The sequence below is a fragment of the Engystomops pustulosus genome, chromosome 9, assembly GCF_040894005.1.
Source record: "Engystomops pustulosus chromosome 9, aEngPut4.maternal, whole genome shotgun sequence".
NCBI lineage: Eukaryota > Metazoa > Chordata > Amphibia > Anura > Leptodactylidae > Engystomops > Engystomops pustulosus.
Window position 1 is genome coordinate 64,078,158 of NC_092419.1, and position 16,215 is coordinate 64,094,372.

At 45.3% G+C, this 16,215-nt stretch overlaps 40 pseudogenes; all 40 read left to right on the forward strand.

Moving 5' to 3' along the window:
* The first annotated feature begins 112 nt into the window (after window positions 1-112).
* On the forward strand, window positions 113-231 carry LOC140087241 (5S ribosomal RNA; annotated as a pseudogene).
* Window positions 232-489: 258 nt separating this feature from the next.
* Window positions 490-608, forward strand: LOC140082416 (5S ribosomal RNA; annotated as a pseudogene).
* Window positions 609-1,434: 826 nt separating this feature from the next.
* LOC140098216 (5S ribosomal RNA) lies at window positions 1,435-1,553 on the forward strand (annotated as a pseudogene).
* A 259-nt stretch (window positions 1,554-1,812) lies between these two features.
* On the forward strand, window positions 1,813-1,931 carry LOC140094091 (5S ribosomal RNA; annotated as a pseudogene).
* A 447-nt stretch (window positions 1,932-2,378) lies between these two features.
* On the forward strand, window positions 2,379-2,497 carry LOC140096799 (5S ribosomal RNA; annotated as a pseudogene).
* A 257-nt stretch (window positions 2,498-2,754) lies between these two features.
* LOC140082417 (5S ribosomal RNA) lies at window positions 2,755-2,873 on the forward strand (annotated as a pseudogene).
* Window positions 2,874-3,321: 448 nt separating this feature from the next.
* LOC140098217 (5S ribosomal RNA) lies at window positions 3,322-3,440 on the forward strand (annotated as a pseudogene).
* A 259-nt stretch (window positions 3,441-3,699) lies between these two features.
* LOC140085376 (5S ribosomal RNA) lies at window positions 3,700-3,818 on the forward strand (annotated as a pseudogene).
* A 70-nt stretch (window positions 3,819-3,888) lies between these two features.
* LOC140086366 (5S ribosomal RNA) lies at window positions 3,889-4,007 on the forward strand (annotated as a pseudogene).
* Window positions 4,008-4,077: 70 nt separating this feature from the next.
* On the forward strand, window positions 4,078-4,196 carry LOC140097178 (5S ribosomal RNA; annotated as a pseudogene).
* Window positions 4,197-4,455: 259 nt separating this feature from the next.
* Window positions 4,456-4,574, forward strand: LOC140087242 (5S ribosomal RNA; annotated as a pseudogene).
* A 447-nt stretch (window positions 4,575-5,021) lies between these two features.
* Window positions 5,022-5,140, forward strand: LOC140087243 (5S ribosomal RNA; annotated as a pseudogene).
* Window positions 5,141-5,398: 258 nt separating this feature from the next.
* On the forward strand, window positions 5,399-5,517 carry LOC140095758 (5S ribosomal RNA; annotated as a pseudogene).
* A 259-nt stretch (window positions 5,518-5,776) lies between these two features.
* On the forward strand, window positions 5,777-5,895 carry LOC140087245 (5S ribosomal RNA; annotated as a pseudogene).
* A 258-nt stretch (window positions 5,896-6,153) lies between these two features.
* LOC140082757 (5S ribosomal RNA) lies at window positions 6,154-6,272 on the forward strand (annotated as a pseudogene).
* Window positions 6,273-6,720: 448 nt separating this feature from the next.
* On the forward strand, window positions 6,721-6,839 carry LOC140093614 (5S ribosomal RNA; annotated as a pseudogene).
* Window positions 6,840-7,097: 258 nt separating this feature from the next.
* LOC140086852 (5S ribosomal RNA) lies at window positions 7,098-7,216 on the forward strand (annotated as a pseudogene).
* Window positions 7,217-7,286: 70 nt separating this feature from the next.
* LOC140079359 (5S ribosomal RNA) lies at window positions 7,287-7,405 on the forward strand (annotated as a pseudogene).
* A 447-nt stretch (window positions 7,406-7,852) lies between these two features.
* Window positions 7,853-7,971, forward strand: LOC140094071 (5S ribosomal RNA; annotated as a pseudogene).
* A 257-nt stretch (window positions 7,972-8,228) lies between these two features.
* Window positions 8,229-8,347, forward strand: LOC140082759 (5S ribosomal RNA; annotated as a pseudogene).
* A 70-nt stretch (window positions 8,348-8,417) lies between these two features.
* LOC140079360 (5S ribosomal RNA) lies at window positions 8,418-8,536 on the forward strand (annotated as a pseudogene).
* Window positions 8,537-8,983: 447 nt separating this feature from the next.
* On the forward strand, window positions 8,984-9,102 carry LOC140083518 (5S ribosomal RNA; annotated as a pseudogene).
* A 70-nt stretch (window positions 9,103-9,172) lies between these two features.
* LOC140097179 (5S ribosomal RNA) lies at window positions 9,173-9,291 on the forward strand (annotated as a pseudogene).
* Window positions 9,292-9,550: 259 nt separating this feature from the next.
* On the forward strand, window positions 9,551-9,669 carry LOC140087246 (5S ribosomal RNA; annotated as a pseudogene).
* A 258-nt stretch (window positions 9,670-9,927) lies between these two features.
* LOC140089607 (5S ribosomal RNA) lies at window positions 9,928-10,046 on the forward strand (annotated as a pseudogene).
* A 259-nt stretch (window positions 10,047-10,305) lies between these two features.
* Window positions 10,306-10,424, forward strand: LOC140082760 (5S ribosomal RNA; annotated as a pseudogene).
* Window positions 10,425-11,439: 1,015 nt separating this feature from the next.
* On the forward strand, window positions 11,440-11,558 carry LOC140095626 (5S ribosomal RNA; annotated as a pseudogene).
* A 70-nt stretch (window positions 11,559-11,628) lies between these two features.
* LOC140079361 (5S ribosomal RNA) lies at window positions 11,629-11,747 on the forward strand (annotated as a pseudogene).
* Window positions 11,748-12,383: 636 nt separating this feature from the next.
* On the forward strand, window positions 12,384-12,502 carry LOC140079362 (5S ribosomal RNA; annotated as a pseudogene).
* A 259-nt stretch (window positions 12,503-12,761) lies between these two features.
* Window positions 12,762-12,880, forward strand: LOC140084606 (5S ribosomal RNA; annotated as a pseudogene).
* Window positions 12,881-12,950: 70 nt separating this feature from the next.
* On the forward strand, window positions 12,951-13,069 carry LOC140078579 (5S ribosomal RNA; annotated as a pseudogene).
* Window positions 13,070-13,326: 257 nt separating this feature from the next.
* Window positions 13,327-13,445, forward strand: LOC140092749 (5S ribosomal RNA; annotated as a pseudogene).
* Window positions 13,446-13,893: 448 nt separating this feature from the next.
* LOC140093615 (5S ribosomal RNA) lies at window positions 13,894-14,012 on the forward strand (annotated as a pseudogene).
* Window positions 14,013-14,270: 258 nt separating this feature from the next.
* Window positions 14,271-14,389, forward strand: LOC140086853 (5S ribosomal RNA; annotated as a pseudogene).
* A 70-nt stretch (window positions 14,390-14,459) lies between these two features.
* On the forward strand, window positions 14,460-14,578 carry LOC140093216 (5S ribosomal RNA; annotated as a pseudogene).
* Window positions 14,579-15,025: 447 nt separating this feature from the next.
* LOC140094072 (5S ribosomal RNA) lies at window positions 15,026-15,144 on the forward strand (annotated as a pseudogene).
* Window positions 15,145-15,214: 70 nt separating this feature from the next.
* On the forward strand, window positions 15,215-15,333 carry LOC140097181 (5S ribosomal RNA; annotated as a pseudogene).
* A 70-nt stretch (window positions 15,334-15,403) lies between these two features.
* Window positions 15,404-15,522, forward strand: LOC140093616 (5S ribosomal RNA; annotated as a pseudogene).
* A 258-nt stretch (window positions 15,523-15,780) lies between these two features.
* LOC140086854 (5S ribosomal RNA) lies at window positions 15,781-15,899 on the forward strand (annotated as a pseudogene).
* Window positions 15,900-15,969: 70 nt separating this feature from the next.
* Window positions 15,970-16,088, forward strand: LOC140093217 (5S ribosomal RNA; annotated as a pseudogene).
* The last annotated feature ends 127 nt before the right edge of the window (window positions 16,089-16,215 follow it).

Genomic DNA, 16,215 nt, shown 5'->3' on the forward strand with positions numbered 1-16,215 from the left:
CCAGCATGGGAGACTGGCTGGGAATCCCAAGTTCTGGTGACTTTTTTGAACCTGAAAATTGTGTTAGTTTCTCTATGAGATAGTAAAAGAAGGTTCAAATTGAACAGCTGCTGTCAACGGCCATTCTAAGCTGAATGTGCCTGCTCTCGTCAGATCGCAGCCGCAATGCAGCTTAAGGCTTGGCAAGTACCAGCATGGGAGACTGGCTGGGAATCCCAAGTTCTGTTGACCTATTTGAACCTGAAAATGTGTTAGTTTCTCTATGAGATAGTAAAAGAAGGTTCAAATTGAACAGCTGCTGTCAACGGCCATTCTAAGCTGAATGTGCGTGCTCTTGTCAGATCGCAGCAGCGAAGAAGCTTAAGGCTTGGCAAGTACCAGCATGGGAGACTGGCTTGGAATCCCAAGTTCTGGTGACCTTTTTGAACCTGAAAATTGTGTTAGTTTCTCTATGAGATAGCAAAAGAAGGTTCAAATTGAACAGCTGCTGTCAATGGCCATTCTAAGCTGAATGTGCCTGCTCTCGTCAGATCGCAGCAGCAATGCAGCTTAAGGCTTGGCAAGTACCAGCATGGGAGACTGGCTGGGAATCCCAAGTTCCGTTGACCTTTTTGAACCTGAAAATTGTGTTAGTTTCTGTATGAGATAGTAAAAGAAGGTTCAAATTGAACAGCTGCTGTCAATGGCCATTCTAAGCTGAATGTGCGTGCTCTTCTCAGATCGCAGCAGCGATGCAGCTTAAGGCTTGGCAAGTACCAGCATGGGAGACTGGCTTGGAATCCCAAGTTCTGGTGACCTTTTTGAACCTGAAAATTGTGTTAGTTTCTCTATGAGATAGTAGAAGAAGGTTCAAATTGAACAACTGCTGTCAACGGCCATTCTAAGCTGAATGTGTGTGCTCTTTTCAGATCGCAGCAGCGATGCAGCTTAAGGCTTGGCAAGTACCAGCATGGGAGACTGGCTGGGAATCCCAAGTTCTGTTGACCTTTTTGAACCTGAAAATTGTGTTAGTTTCTCTATGAGATAGTAAAAGAAGGTTCAAATTGAACAGCTGCTGTCAACGGCCATTCTAAGCTGAATGTGCGTGCTCTTGTCAGATCGCAGCAGCGATGCAGCTTAAGGCTTGGCAAGTACCAGCATGGGAGACTGGCTTGGAATCCCAAGTTCTGGTGACCTTTTTGAACCTGAAAATTGTGTTAGTTTCTCTATGAGATAGCAAAAGAAGGTTCAAATGGAACAGCTGCTGTCAATGGCCATTCTAAGCTGAATGTGCCTGCTCTTGTCAGATTGCAGCAGCAATGCAGCTTAAGGCTTGGCAAGTACCAGCATGGGAGACTGGCTTGGAATCCCAAGTTCTGGTGACCTTTTTGAACCTGAAAATTGTGTTAGTTTCTATATAAGATAGTAGAAGAAGGTTCAAATTGAACAACTGCTGTCAATGGCCATTCTAAGCTGAATGTGCCTGCTCTCGCCAGATCGCAGCAGCAATGCAGCTTAAGGCTTGGCAAGTACCAGCATGGGAGACTGGCTGGGAATGCCAAGTTCCGTTGCCCTTTTTGAACCTGAAAATTGTGTTAGTTTCTCTATGAGATAGTAAAAGAAGGTTCAAATTGAACAGCTGCTGTCAACGGCCTTTCTAAGCTGAATGTGCGTGCTCTTGTCAGATCGCAGCAGCGATGCAACTTAAGGCTTGGCAAGTACCAGCATGGGAGACTGGCTTGGAATCCCAAGTTCTGGTGACCTTTTTGAACCTGAAAATTGTGTTAGTTTCTATATGAGATAGTAGAAGAAGGTTCAAATTGAACAACTGCTGTCAATGGCCATTCTAAGCTGAATGTGCCTGCTCTCGTCAGATCACAGCAGCAATGCAGCTTAAGGCTTGGCAAGTACCAGCATGGGAGACTGGCTGGGAATCCCAAGTTCTGTTGACCTTTTTGAACCTGAAAATGTGTTAGTTTCTCTATGAGATAGTAAAAGAAGGTTCAAATTGAACAGCTGCTGTCAACGGCCATTCTAAGCTGAATGTGCATGCTCTTGTCAGATCGCAGCAGCGATGCAGCTTAAGGCTTGGCAAGTACCAGCATGGGAGACTGGCTTGGAATCCCAAGTTCTGGTGACCTTTTTGAACCTGAAAATTGTGTTAGTTTCTCTATGAGATAGCAAAAGAAGGTTCAAATTGAACAGCTGCTGTCAACGGCCATTCTAAGCTGAATGTGCCTGCTCTTGTCAGATTGCAGCAGCAATGCAGCTTAAGGCTTGGCAAGTACCAGCATGGGAGACTGGCTTGGAATCCCAAGTTCTGGTGACCTTTTTGAACCTGAAAATTGTGTTAGTTTCTATATAAGATAGTAGAAGAAGGTTCAAATTGAACAACTGCTGTCAATGGCCATTCTAAGCTGAATGTGCCTGCTCTCGCCAGATCGCAGCAGCAATGCAGCTTAAGGCTTGGCAAGTACCAGCATGGGAGACTGGCTGGGAATCCCAAGTTCCGTTGCCCTTTTTGAACCTGAAAATTGTGTTAGTTTCTCTATGAGATAGTAAAAGAAGGTTCAAATTGAACAGCTGCTGTCAACGGCCATTCTAAGCTGAATGTGCGTGCTCTTGTCAGATCGCAGCAGCGATGCAGCTTAAGGCTTGGCAAGTACCAGCATGGGAGACTGGCTTGGAATCCCAAGTTCTGGTGACCTTTTTGAACCTGAAAATTGTCAGTTTCTATATGAGATAGTAGAAGAAGGTTCAAATTGAACAACTGCTGTCAATGGCCATTCTAAGCTGAATGTGCCTGCTCTCGTCAGATCGCAGCAGCAATGCAGCTTAAGGCTTGGCAAGTACCAGCATGGGAGACTGGCTGGGAATCCCAAGTTCCGTTGACCTATTTGAACCTGAAAATTGTGTTAGTTTCTTTATGAGATAGTAAAAGAAGGTTCAAATTGAACAGCTGCTGTCAACGGCCATTCTAAGCTGAATGTGCGTGCTCTTGTCAGATCGCAGCAGCGATGCAGCTTAAGGCTTGGCAAGTACCAGCATGGGAGACTGGCTTGGAATCCCAAGTTCTGGTGACCTTTTTGAACCTGAAAATTGTGTTAGTTTCTCTATGAGATAGCAAAAGAAGGTTCAAATTGAACAGCTGCTGTCAATGGCCATTCTAAGCTGAATGTGCCTGCTCTTGTCAGATTGCAGCAGCAATGCAGCTTAAGGCTTGGCAAGTACCAGCATGGGAGACTGGCTTGGAATCCCAAGTTCTGGTGACCTTTTTGAACCTGAAAATTGTGTTAGTTTCTATATAAGATAGTAGAAGAAGGTTCAAATTGAACAACAGCTGTCAATGGCCATTCTAAGCTGAATGTGCCTGCTCTCGCCAGATCGCAGCAGCAATGCAGCTTAAGGCTTGGCAAGTACCAGCATGGGAGACTGGCTGGGAATGCCAAGTTCCGTTGCCCTTTTTGAAACTGAAAATTGTGTTAGTTTCTCTATGAGATAGTAAAAGAAGGTTCAAATTGAACAGCTGCTTTCAACGGCCTTTCTAAGCTGAATGTGCGTGCTCTTGTCAGATCGCAGCAGCGATGCAGCTTAAGGCTTGGCAAGTACCAGCATGGGAGGCTGGCTTGGAATCCCAAGTTCTGGTGACCTTTTTGAACCTGAAAATTGTGTTAGTTTCTATATGAGATAGTAGAAGAAGGTTCAAATTGAACAACTGCTGTCAATGGCCATTCTAAGCTGATTGTGCCTGCTCTCGTCAGATCGCAGCAGCAATGCAGCTTAAGGCTTGGCAAGTACCAGCATGGGAGACTGGCTGGGAATCCCAAGTTCCGTTGACCTTTTTGAACCTGAAAATTGTGTTAGTTTCTCTATGAGATAGCAAAAGAAGGTTCAAATTGAACAGCTGCTGTCAACGGTCATTCTAAGCTGAATGTGCCTGCTCTCGTCAGATTGCAGCAGCAATGCAGCTTAAGGCTTGGCAAGTACCAGCATGGGAGACTGGCTGGGAATCCCAAGTTCTGTTGACCTTTTTGAACCTGAAAATTGTGTTAGTTTCTCTATGAGATAGTAAAAGAAGGTTCAAATTGAACAGCTGCTGTCAACGGCCATTCTAAGCTGAATGTGCGTGCTCTTGTCAGATCGCAGCAGCGATGCAGCTTAAGGCTTGGCAAGTACCAGCATGGGAGACTGGCTGGGAATCCCAAGTTCTGTTGACCTTTTTGAACCTGAAAATTGTGTTAGTTTCTCTATGAGATAGTAAAAGAAGGTTCAAATTGAACAGCTGCTGTCAACGGCCATTCTAAGCTGAATGTGCGTGCTCTTGTCAGATCGCAGCAGCGATGCAGCTTAAGGCTTGGCAAGTACCAGCATGGGAGACTGGCTGGGAATCCCAAGTTCTGGTGACTTTTTTGAACCTGAAAATTGTGCTAGTTTCTCTATGAGATAGTAAAAGAAGGTTCAAATTGAACAGCTGCTGTCAACGGCCATTCTAAGCTGAATGTGCCTGCTCTCGTCAGATCGCAGCCGCAATGCAGCTTAAGGCTTGGCAAGTACCAGCATGGGAGACTGGCTGGGAATCCCAAGTTCTGTTGACCTTTTTGAACCTGAAAATGTGTTAGTTTCTCTATGAGATAGTAAAAGAAGGTTCAAATTGAACAGCTGCTGTCAACGGCCATTCTAAGCTGAATGTGCGTGCTCTTGTCAGATCGCAGCAGCGATGAAGCTTAAGGCTTGGCAAGTACCAGCATGGGAGACTGGCTGGGAATCCCAAGTTCCGTTGACCTTTTTGAACCTGAAAATTGTGTTAGTTTCTCTATGAGATAGTAAAAGAAGGTTCAAATTGAACAGCTGCTGTCAACGGCCATTCTAAGCTGAATGTGCGTGCTCTTGTCAGATCGCAGCAGCGATGCAGCTTAAGGCTTGGCAAGTACCAGCATGGGAGACTGGCTGGGAATCCCAAGTTCTGGTGACTTTTTTGAACCTGAAAATTGTGCTAGTTTCTCTATGAGATAGTAAAAGAAGGTTCAAATTGAACAGCTGCTGTCAACGGCCATTCTAAGCTGAATGTGCCTGCTCTCGTCAGATCGCAGCCGCAATGCAGCTTAAGGCTTGGCAAGTACCAGCATGGGAGACTGGCTGGGAATCCCAAGTTCTGTTGACCTTTTTGAACCTGAAAATGTGTTAGTTTCTCTATGAGATAGTAAAAGAAGGTTCAAATTGAACAGCTGCTGTCAACGGCCATTCTAAGCTGAATGTGCGTGCTCTTGTCAGATCGCAGCAGCGATGAAGCTTAAGGCTTGGCAAGTACCAGCATGGGAGACTGGCTGGGAATCCCAAGTTCCGTTGACCTTTTTGAACCTGAAAATTGTGTTAGTTTCTCTATGAGATAGCAAAAGAAGGTTCAAATTGAACAGCTGCTGTCAACGGCCATTCTAAGCTGAATGTGCCTGCTCTCGTCAGATTGCAGCAGCAATGCAGCTTAAGGCTTGGCAAGTACCAGCATGGGAGACTGGCTTGGAATCCCAAGTTCTGTTGACCTTTTTGAACCTGAAAATTGTGTTAGTTTCTCTATGAGATAGTAAAAGAAGGTTCAAATTGAACAGCTGCTGTCAACGGCCATTCTAAGCTGAATGTGCGTGCTCTTGTCAGATCGCAGCAGCGATGCAGCTTAAGGCTTGGCGAGTACCAGCATGGGAGACTGGCTGGGAATCCCAAGTTCTGGTGACTTTTTTGAACCTGAAAATTGTGTTAGTTTCTCTATGAGATAGTAAAAGAAGGTTCAAATTGAACAGCTGCTGTCAACGGCCATTCTAAGCTGAATGTGCCTGCTCTCGTCAGATCGCAGCCGCAATGCAGCTTAAGGCTTGGCAAGTACCAGCATGGGAGACTGGCTGGGAATCCCAAGTTCTGTTGACCTATTTGAACCTGAAAATGTGTTAGTTTCTCTATGAGATAGTAAAAGAAGGTTCAAATTGAACAGCTGCTGTCAATGGCCATTCTAAGCTGAATGTGCGTGCTCTTGTCAGATCGCAGCAGTGAAGAAGCTTAAGGCTTGGCAAGTACCAGCATGGGAGACTGGCTTGGAATCCCAAGTTCTGGTGACCTTTTTGAACCTGAAAATTGTGTTAGTTTCTCTATGAGATAGCAAAAGAAGGTTCAAATTGAACAGCTGCTGTCAATGGCCATTCTAAGCTGAATGTGCCTGCTCTCGTCAGATCGCAGCAGCAATGCAGCTTAAGGCTTGGCAAGTACCAGCATGGGAGACTGGCTGGGAATCCCAAGTTCCGTTGACCTTTTTGAACCTGAAAATTGTGTTAGTTTCTGTATGAGATAGTAAAAGAAGGTTCAAATTGAAAAGCTGCTGTCAACGGCAATTCTAAGCTGAATGTGCGTGCTCTTCTCAGATCGCAGCAGCGATGCAGCTTAAGGCTTGGCAAGTACCAGCATGGGAGACTGGCTTGGAATCCCAAGTTCTGGTGACCTTTTTGAACCTGAAAATTGTGTTAGTTTCTCTATGAGATAGTAGAAGAAGGTTCAAATTGAACAACTGCTGTCAACGGCCATTCTAAGCTGAATGTGTGTGCTCTTTTCAGATCGCAGCAGCGATGCAGCTTAAGGCTTGGCAAGTACCAGCATGGGAGACTGGCTGGGAATCCCAAGTTCTGTTGACCTTTTTGAACCTGAAAATTGTGTTAGTTTCTCTATGAGATAGTAAAAGAAGGTTCAAATTGAACAGCTGCTGTCAACGGCAATTCTAAGCTGAATGTGCCTGCTCTCGTCAGATTGCAGCAGCAATGCAGCTTAAGGCTTGGCAAGTACCAGCATGGGAGACTGGCTGGGAATCCCAAGTTCCGTTGACCGTTTTGAACCTGAAAATTGTGTTAGTTTCTCTATGAGATAGCAAAAGAAGGTTCAAACTGAACTGCTGCTGTCAACGGCCATTCTAAGCTGAATTTGCCTGCTCTCGTCATATCGCAGCAGCAATGCAACTTAAGGCTTGGCAAGTACCAGCATGGGAGACTGGCTGGGAATTCCAAGTTCCGTTGACCTTTTTGAACCTGAAAATGTGTTAGTTTCTCTATGAGATAGTAAAAGAAGTTTCAAATTGAACAGCTGCTGTCAACGGCCATTCTAAGCTGAATGTGCCTGCTCTCGTCAGATTGCAGCAGCAATGCAGCTTAAGGCTTGGCAAGTACCAGCATGGGAGACTGGCTGGGAATCCCAAGTTCCGTTGACCTTTTTGAACCTGAAAATTGTGTTAGTTTCTCTATGAGATAGTAAAAGAAGGTTCAAATTGAACAGCTGCTGTCAACGGCCATTCTAAGCTGAATGTGCCTGCTCTCGTCAGATCGCAGCAGCAATGCAGCTTAAGGCTTGGCAAGTACCAGCATGGGAGACTGGCTGGGAATCCCAAGTTCTGTTGACCTTTTTGAACCTGAAAATGTGTTAGTTTCTCTATGAGATAGTAAAAGAAGGTTCAAATTGAACAGCTGCTGTCAACGGCCATTCTAAGCTGAATGTGCGTGCTCTTGTCAGATCGCAGCAGCGATGCAGCTTAAGGCTTGGCAAGTACCAGCATGGGAGACTGGCTTGGAATCCCAAGTTCTGGTGACCTTTTTGAACCTGAAAATTGTGTTAGTTTCTCTATGAGATAGCAAAAGAAGGTTCAAATTGAACAGCTGCTGTCAACGGCCATTCTAAGCTGAATGTGCCTGCTCTTGTCAGATTGCAGCAGCAATGCAGCTTAAGGCTTGGCAAGTACCAGCATGGGAGACTGGCTTGGAATCCCAAGTTCTGGTGACCTTTTTGAACCTGAAAATTGTGTTAGTTTCTATATAAGATAGTAGAAGAAGGTTCAAATTGAACAACTGCTGTCAATGGCCATTCTAAGCTGAATGTGCCTGCTCTCGCCAGATCGCAGCAGCAATGCAGCTTAAGGCTTGGCAAGTACCAGCATGGGAGACTGGCTGGGAATCCCAAGTTCTGTTGACCTTTTTGAACCTGAAAATTGTGTTAGTTTCTCTATGAGATAGTAAAAGAAGGTTCAAATTGAACAGCTGCTGTCAACGGCCATTCTAAGCTGAATGTGCGTGCTCTTGTCAGATCGCAGCAGCGATGCAGCTTAAGGCTTGGCAAGTACCAGCATGGGAGACTGGCTTGGAATCCCAAGTTCTGGTGACCTTTTTGAACCTGAAAATTGTCAGTTTCTATATGAGATAGTAGAAGAAGGTTCAAATTGAACAACTGCTGTCAATGGCCATTCTAAGCTGAATGTGCCTGCTCTCGTCAGATCGCAGCAGCAATGCAGCTTAAGGCTTGGCAAGTACCAGCATGGGAGACTGGCTGGGAATCCCAAGTTCCGTTGACCTTTTTGAACCTGAAAATTGTGTTAGTTTCTTTATGAGATAGTAAAAGAAGGTTCAAATTGAACAGCTGCTGTCAACGGCCATTCTAAGCTGAATGTGCCTGCTCTCGTCAGATCGCAGCAGCAATGCAGCTTAAGGCTTGGCAAGTACCAGCATGGGAGACTGGCTGGGAATCCCAAGTTCTGTTGACCTTTTTGAACCTGAAAATGTGTTAGTTTCTCTATGAGATAGTAAAAGAAGGTTCAAATTGAACAGCTGCTGTCAACGGCCATTCTAAGCTGAATGTGCGTGCTCTTGTCAGATCGCAGCAGCGATGCAGCTTAAGGCTTGGCAAGTACCAGCATGGGAGACTGGCTTGGAATCCCAAGTTCTGGTGACCTTTTTGAACCTGAAAATTGTGTTAGTTTCTCTATGAGATAGCAAAAGAAGGTTCAAATTGAACAGCTGCTGTCAATGGCCATTCTAAGCTGAATGTGCCTGCTCTTGTCAGATTGCAGCAGCAATGCAGCTTAAGGCTTGGCAAGTACCAGCATGGGAGACTGGCTTGGAATCCCAAGTTCTGGTGACCTTTTTGAACCTGAAAATTGTGTTAGTTTCTATATAAGATAGTAGAAGAAGGTTCAAATTGAACAACTGCTGTCAACGGCCATTCTAAGCTGAATGCGCCTGCTCTCGTCAGATTGCAGCAGCAATGCAGCTTAAGGCTTGGCAAGTACCAGCATGGGAGACTGGCTGGGAATCCCAAGTTCTGTTGACCTTTTTGAACCTGAAAATTGTGTTAGTTTCTCTATGAGATAGTAAAAGAAGGTTCAAATTGAACAGCTGCTGTCAACGGCCATTCTAAGCTGAATGTGCGTGCTCTTGTCAGATCGCAGCAGCGATGCAGCTTAAGGCTTGGCAAGTACCAGCATGGGAGACTGGCTGGGAATCCCAAGTTCTGTTGACCTTTTTGAACCTGAAAATTGTGTTAGTTTCTCTATGAGATAGTAAAAGAAGGTTCAAATTGAACAGCTGCTGTCAACGGCCATTCTAAGCTGAATGTGCGTGCTCTTGTCAGATCGCAGCAGCGATGCAGCTTAAGGCTTGGCAAGTACCAGCATGGGAGACTGGCTGGGAATCCCAAGTTCTGGTGACTTTTTTGAACCTGAAAATTGTGTTAGTTTCTCTATGAGATAGTAAAAGAAGGTTCAAATTGAACAGCTGCTGTCAACGGCCATTCTAAGCTGAATGTGCCTGCTCTCGTCAGATCGCAGCCGCAATGCAGCTTAAGGCTTGGCAAGTACCAGCATGGGAGACTGGCTGGGAATCCCAAGTTCTGTTGACCTTTTTGAACCTGAAAATGTGTTAGTTTCTCTATGAGATAGTAAAAGAAGGTTCAAATTGAACAGCTGCTGTCAACGGCCATTCTAAGCTGAATGTGCGTGCTCTTGTCAGATCGCAGCAGCGATGAAGCTTAAGGCTTGGCAAGTACCAGCATGGGAGACTGGCTGGGAATCCCAAGTTCCGTTGACCTTTTTGAACCTGAAAATTGTGTTAGTTTCTCTATGAGATAGCAAAAGAAGGTTCAAATTGAACAGCTGCTGTCAACGGCCATTCTAAGCTGAATGTGCCTGCTCTCGTCAGATTGCAGCAGCAATGCAGCTTAAGGCTTGGCAAGTACCAGCATGGGAGACTGGCTGGGAATCCCAAGTTCTGTTGACCTTTTTGAACCTGAAAATTGTGTTAGTTTCTCTATGAGATAGTAAAAGAAGGTTCAAATTGAACAGCTGCTGTCAACGGCCATTCTAAGCTGAATGTGCGTGCTCTTGTCAGATCGCAGCAGCGATGCAGCTTAAGCCTTGGCAAGTACCAGCATGGGAGACTGGCTGGGAATCCCAAGTTCTGGTGACTTTTTTGAACCTGAAAATTGTGTTAGTTTCTCTATGAGATAGCAAAAGAAGGTTCAAATTGAACAGCTGCTGTCAATGGCCATTCTAAGCTGAATGTGCCTGCTCTCGTCAGATCGCAGCAGCAATGCAGCTTAAGGCTTGGCAAGTACCAGCATGGGAGACTGGCTGGGAATCCCAAGTTCCGTTGACCTTTTTGAACCTGAAAATTGTGTTAGTTTCTGTATGAGATAGTAAAAGAAGGTTCAAATTGAAAAGCTGCTGTCAACGGCAATTCTAAGCTGAATGTGCGTGCTCTTCTCAGATCGCAGCAGAGATGCAGCTTAAGGCTTGGCAAGTACCAGCATGGGAGACTGGCTGGGAATCCCAAGTTCTGGTGACCTTTTTGAACCTGAAAATTGTGTTAGTTTCTCTATGAGATAGTAGAAGAAGGTTCAAATTGAACAACTGCTGTCAACGGCCATTCTAAGCTGAATGTGTGTGCTCTTTTCAGATCGCAGCAGCGATGCAGCTTAAGGCTTGGCAAGTACCAGCATGGGAGACTGGCTGGGAATCCCAAGTTCTGTTGACCTTTTTGAACCTGAAAATTGTGTTAGTTTCTCTATGAGATAGTAAAAGAAGGTTCAAATTGAACAGCTGCTGTCAACGGCAATTCTAAGCTGAATGTGCCTGCTCTCGTCAGATCGCAGCAGCAATGCAACTTAAGGCTTGGCAAGTACCAGCATGGGAGACTGGCTGGGAATCCCAAGTTGCGTTGACCTTTTTGAACCTGAAAATTGTGTTAGTTTCTGTATGAGATAGTAAAAGAAGGTTCAAATTGAAAAGCTGCTGTCAACGGCAATTCTAAGCTGAATGTGCGTGCTCTTCTCAGATCGCAGCAGCGATGCAGCTTAAGGTTTGGCAAGTACCAGCATGGGAGACTGGCTGGGAATCCCAAGTTCTGGTGACCTTTTTGAACCTGAAAATTGTGTTAGTTTCTCTATGAGATAGTAGAAGAAGGTTCAAATTGAACAACTGCTGTCAACGGCCATTCTAAGCTGAATGTGTGTGCTCTTTTCAGATCGCAGCAGCGATGCAGCTTAAGGCTTGGCAAGTACCAGCATGGGAGACTGGCTGGGAATCCCAAGCTCTGTTGACCTTTTTGAACCTGAAAATTGTGTTAGTTTCTCTATGAGATAGTAAAAGAAGGTTCAAATTGAACAGCTGCTGTCAACGGCAATTCTAAGCTGAATGTGCCTGCTCTCGTCAGATTGCAGCAGCAATGCAGCTTAAGGCTTGGCAAGTACCAGCATGGGAGACTGGCTGGGAATCCCAGGTTCCGTTGACCGTTTTGAACCTGAAAATTGTGTTAGTTTCTCTATGAGATAGCAAAAGAAGGTTCAAATTGAACAGCTGCTGTCAACGGCCATTCTAAGCTGAATGTGCCTGCTCTCGTCAGATCGCAGCAGCAATGCAGCTTAAGGCTTGGCAAGTACCAGCATGGGAGACTGGCTGGGAATCCCAAGTTCTGTTGACCTTTTTGAACCTGAAAATGTGTTAGTTTCTCTATGAGATAGTAAAAGAAGGTTCAAAGTGAACAGCTGCTGTCAACGGCCATTCTAAGCTGAATGTGCGTGCTCTTGTCAGATCGCAGCAGCGATGCAGCTTAAGGCTTGGCAAGTACCAGCATGGGAGACTGGCTTGGAATCCCAAGTTCTGGTGACCTTTTTGAACCTGAAAATTGTGTTAGTTTCTCTATGAGATAGCAAAAGAAGGTTCAAATTGAACAGCTGCTGTCAATGGCCATTCTAAGCTGAATGTGCCTGCTCTTGTCAGATTGCAGCAGCAATGCAGCGTAAGGCTTGGCAAGTACCAGCATGGGAGACTGGCTTGGAATCCCAAGTTCTGGTGACCTTTTTGAACCTGAAAATTGTGTTAGTTTCTATATAAGATAGTAGAAGAAGGTTCAAATTGAACAACTGCTGTCAATGGCAATTCTAAGCTGAATGTGCCTGCTCTCGCCAGATCGCAGCAGCAATGCAGCTTAAGGCTTGGCAAGTACCAGCATGGGAGACTGGCTGGGAATGACAAGTTCCGTTGCCCTTTTTGAACCTGAAAATTGTGTTAGTTTCTCTATGAGATAGCAAAAGAAGGTTCAAATTGAACAGCTGCTGTCAACGGCCATTCTAAGCTGAATGTGCCTGCTCTCGTCAGATCGCAGCAGCAATGCAGCTTAAGGCTTGGCAAGTACCAGCATGGGAGACTGGCTGGGAATCCCAAGTTCTGTTGACCTTTTTGAACCTGAAAATTGTGTTAGTTTCTCTATGAGATAGTAAAAGAAGGTTCAAATTGAACAGCTGCTGTCAACGGCCATTCTAAGCTGAATGTGCGTGCTCTTGTCAGATCGCAGCAGCGATGCAGCTTAAGGCTTGGCAAGTACCAGCATGGGAGACTGGCTGGGAATCCCAAGTTCTGGTGACTTTTTTGAACCTGAAAATTGTGTTAGTTTCTCTATGAGATAGTAAAAGAAGGTTCAAATTGAACAGCTGCTGTCAACGGCCATTCTAAGCTGAATGTGCCTGCTCTCGTCAGATCGCAGCAGCAATGCAGCTTAAGGCTTGGCAAGTACCAGCATGGGAGTCTGGCTGGGAATCCCAAGTTCCGTTGACCTTTTTGAACCTGAAAATTGTGTTAGTTTCTCTATGAGATAGTAAAAGAAGGTTCAAATTGAACAGCTGCTGTCAACGGCCATTCTAAGCTGAATGTGCCTGCTCTCGTCAGATCGCAGCAGCAATGCAGCTTTAGGCTTGGCAAGTACCAGCATGGGAGACTGGCTGGGAATCCCAAGTTCTGTTGACCTTTTTGAACCTGAAAATGTGTTAGTTTCCTATGAGATAGTAAAAGAAGGTTCAAATTGAACAGCTGCTGTCAACGGCCATTCTATACTGAATGTGCGTGCTCTTGTCAGATCGCAGCAGCGATGCAGCTTAAGGCTTGGCAAGTACCAGCATGGGAGACTGGCTTGGAATCCCAAGTTCTGGTGACCTTTTTGAACCTGAAAATTGTGTTAGTTTCTCTATGAGATAGCAAAAGAAGGTTCAAATTGAACAGCTGCTGTCAATGGCCATTCTAAGCTGAATGTGCCTGCTCTCGTCAGATCGCAGCAGCAATGCAGCTTAAGGCTTGGCAAGTACCAGCATGGGAGACTGGCTGGGAATCCCAAGTTGCGTTGACCTTTTTGAACCTGAAAATTGTGTTAGTTTCTGTATGAGATAGTAAAAGAAGGTTCAAATTGAAAAGCTGCTGTCAACGGCAATTCTAAGCTGAATGTGCGTGCTCTTCTCAGATCGCAGCAGCGATGCAGCTTAAGGTTTGGCAAGTACCAGCATGGGAGACTGGCTGGGAATCCCAAGTTCTGGTGACCTTTTTGAACCTGAAAATTGTGTTAGTTTCTCTATGAGATAGTAGAAGAAGGTTCAAATTGAACAACTGCTGTCAACGGCCATTCTAAGCTGAATGTGTGTGCTCTTTTCAGACCGCAGCAGCGATGCAGCTTAAGGCTTGGCAAGTACCAGCATGGGAGACTGGCTGGGAATCCCAAGTTCTGTTGACCTTTTTGAACCTGAAAATTGTGTTAGTTTCTCTATGAGATAGTAAAAGAAGGTTCAAATTGAACAGCTGCTGTCAACGGCAATTCTAAGCTGAATGTGCCTGCTCTCGTCAGATTGCAGCAGCAATGCAGCTTAAGGCTTGGCAAGTACCAGCATGGGAGACTGGCTGGGAATCCCAAGTTCCGTTGACCGTTTTGAACTTGAAAATTGTGTTAGTTTCTCTATGAGATAGCAAAAGAAGGTTCAAACTAAACTGCTGCTGTCAACGGCCATTCTAAGCTGAATTTGCCTGCTCTCGTCATATCGCAGCAGCAATGCAACTTAAGGCTTGGCAAGTACCAGCATGGGAGACTGGCTGGGAATTCCAAGTTCCGTTGACCTTTTTGAACCTGAAAATGTGTTAGTTTCTCTATGAGATAGTAAAAGAAGTTTCAAATTGAACAGCTGCTGTCAACGGCCATTCTAAGCTGAATGTGCCTGCTCTCGTCAGATTGCAGCAGCAATGCAGCTTAAGGCTTGGCAAGTACCAGCATGGGAGACTGGCTGGGAATCCCAAGTTCCGTTGACCTTTTTGAACCTGAAAATTGTGTTAGTTTCTCTATGAGATAGTAAAAGAAGGTTCAAATTGAACAGCTGCTGTCAACGGCCATTCTAAGCTGAATGTGCCTGCTCTCGTCAGATCGCAGCAGCATTGCAGCTTAAGGCTTGGCAAGTACCAGCATGGGAGACTGGCTGGGAATCCCAAGTTCTGTTGACCTTTTTGAACCTGAAAATGTGTTAGTTTCTCTATGAGATAGTAAAAGAAGGTTCAAATTGAACAGCTGCTGTCAACGGCCATTCTAAGCTGAATGTGCGTGCTCTTGTCAGATCGCAGCAGCGATGCAGCTTAAGGCTTGGCAAGTACCAGCATGGGAGACTGGCTTGGAATCCCAAGTTCTGGTGACCTTTTTGAACCTGAAAATTGTGTTAGTTTCTCTATGAGATAGCAAAAGAAGGTTCAAATTGAACAGCTGCTGTCAACGGCCATTCTAAGCTGAATGTGCCTGCTCTTGTCAGATTGCAGCAGCAATGCAGCTTAAGGCTTGGCAAGTACCAGCATGGGAGACTGGCTTGGAATCCCAAGTTCTGGTGACCTTTTTGAACCTGAAAATTGTGTTAGTTTCTATATAAGATAGTAGAAGAAGGTTCAAATTGAACAACTGCTGTCAATGGCCATTCTAAGCTGAATGTGCCTGCTCTCGCCAGATCGCAGCAGCAATGCAGCTTAAGGCTTGGCAAGTACCAGCATGGGAGACTGGCTGGGAATCCCAAGTTCTGTTGACCTTTTTGAACCTGAAAATTGTGTTAGTTTCTCTATGAGATAGTAAAAGAAGGTTCAAATTGAACAGCTGCTGTCAACGGCCATTCTAAGCTGAATGTGCGTGCTCTTGTCAGATCGCAGCAGCGATGCAGCTTAAGGCTTGGCAAGTACCAGCATGGGAGACTGGCTGGGAATCCCAAGTTCTGTTGACCTTTTTGAACCTGAAAATTGTGTTAGTTTCTCTATGAGATAGTAAAAGAAGGTTCAAATTGAACAGCTGCTGTCAACGGCAATTCTAAGCTGAATGTGCCTGCTCTCGTCAGATTGCAGCAGCAATGCAGCTTAAGGCTTGGCAAGTACCAGCATGGGAGACTGGCTGGGAATCCCAAGTTCCGTTGACCGTTTTGAACTTGAAAATTGTGTTAGTTTCTCTATGAGATAGCAAAAGAAGGTTCAAACTAAACTGCTGCTGTCAACGGCCATTCTAAGCTGAATTTGCCTGCTCTCGTCATATCGCAGAAGCAATGCAACTTAAGGCTTGGCAAGTACCAGCATGGGAGACTGGCTGGGAATTCCAAGTTCCGTTGACCTTTTTGAACCTGAAAATGTGTTAGTTTCTCTATGAGATAGTAAAAGAAGTTTCAAATTGAACAGCTGCTGTCAACGGCCATTCTAAGCTGAATGTGCCTGCTCTCGTCAGATTGCAGCAGCAATGCAGCTTAAGGCTTGGCAAGTACCAGCATGGGAGACTGGCTGGGAATCCCAAGTTCCGTTGACCTTTTTGAACCTGAAAATTGTGTTAGTTTCTCTATGAGATAGTAAAAGAAGGTTCAAATTGAACAGCTGCTGTCAACGGCCATTCTAAGCTGAATGTGCCTGCTCTCGTCAGATCGCAGCAGCATTGCAGCTTAAGGCTTGGCAAGTACCAGCATGGGAGACTGGCTGGGAATCCCAAGTTCTGTTGACCTTTTTGAACCTGAAAATGTGTTAGTTTCTCTATGAGATAGTAAAAGAAGGTTCAAATTGAACAGCTGCTGTCAACGGCCATTCTAAGCTGAATGTGCGTGCTCTTGTCAGATCGCAGCAGCGATGCA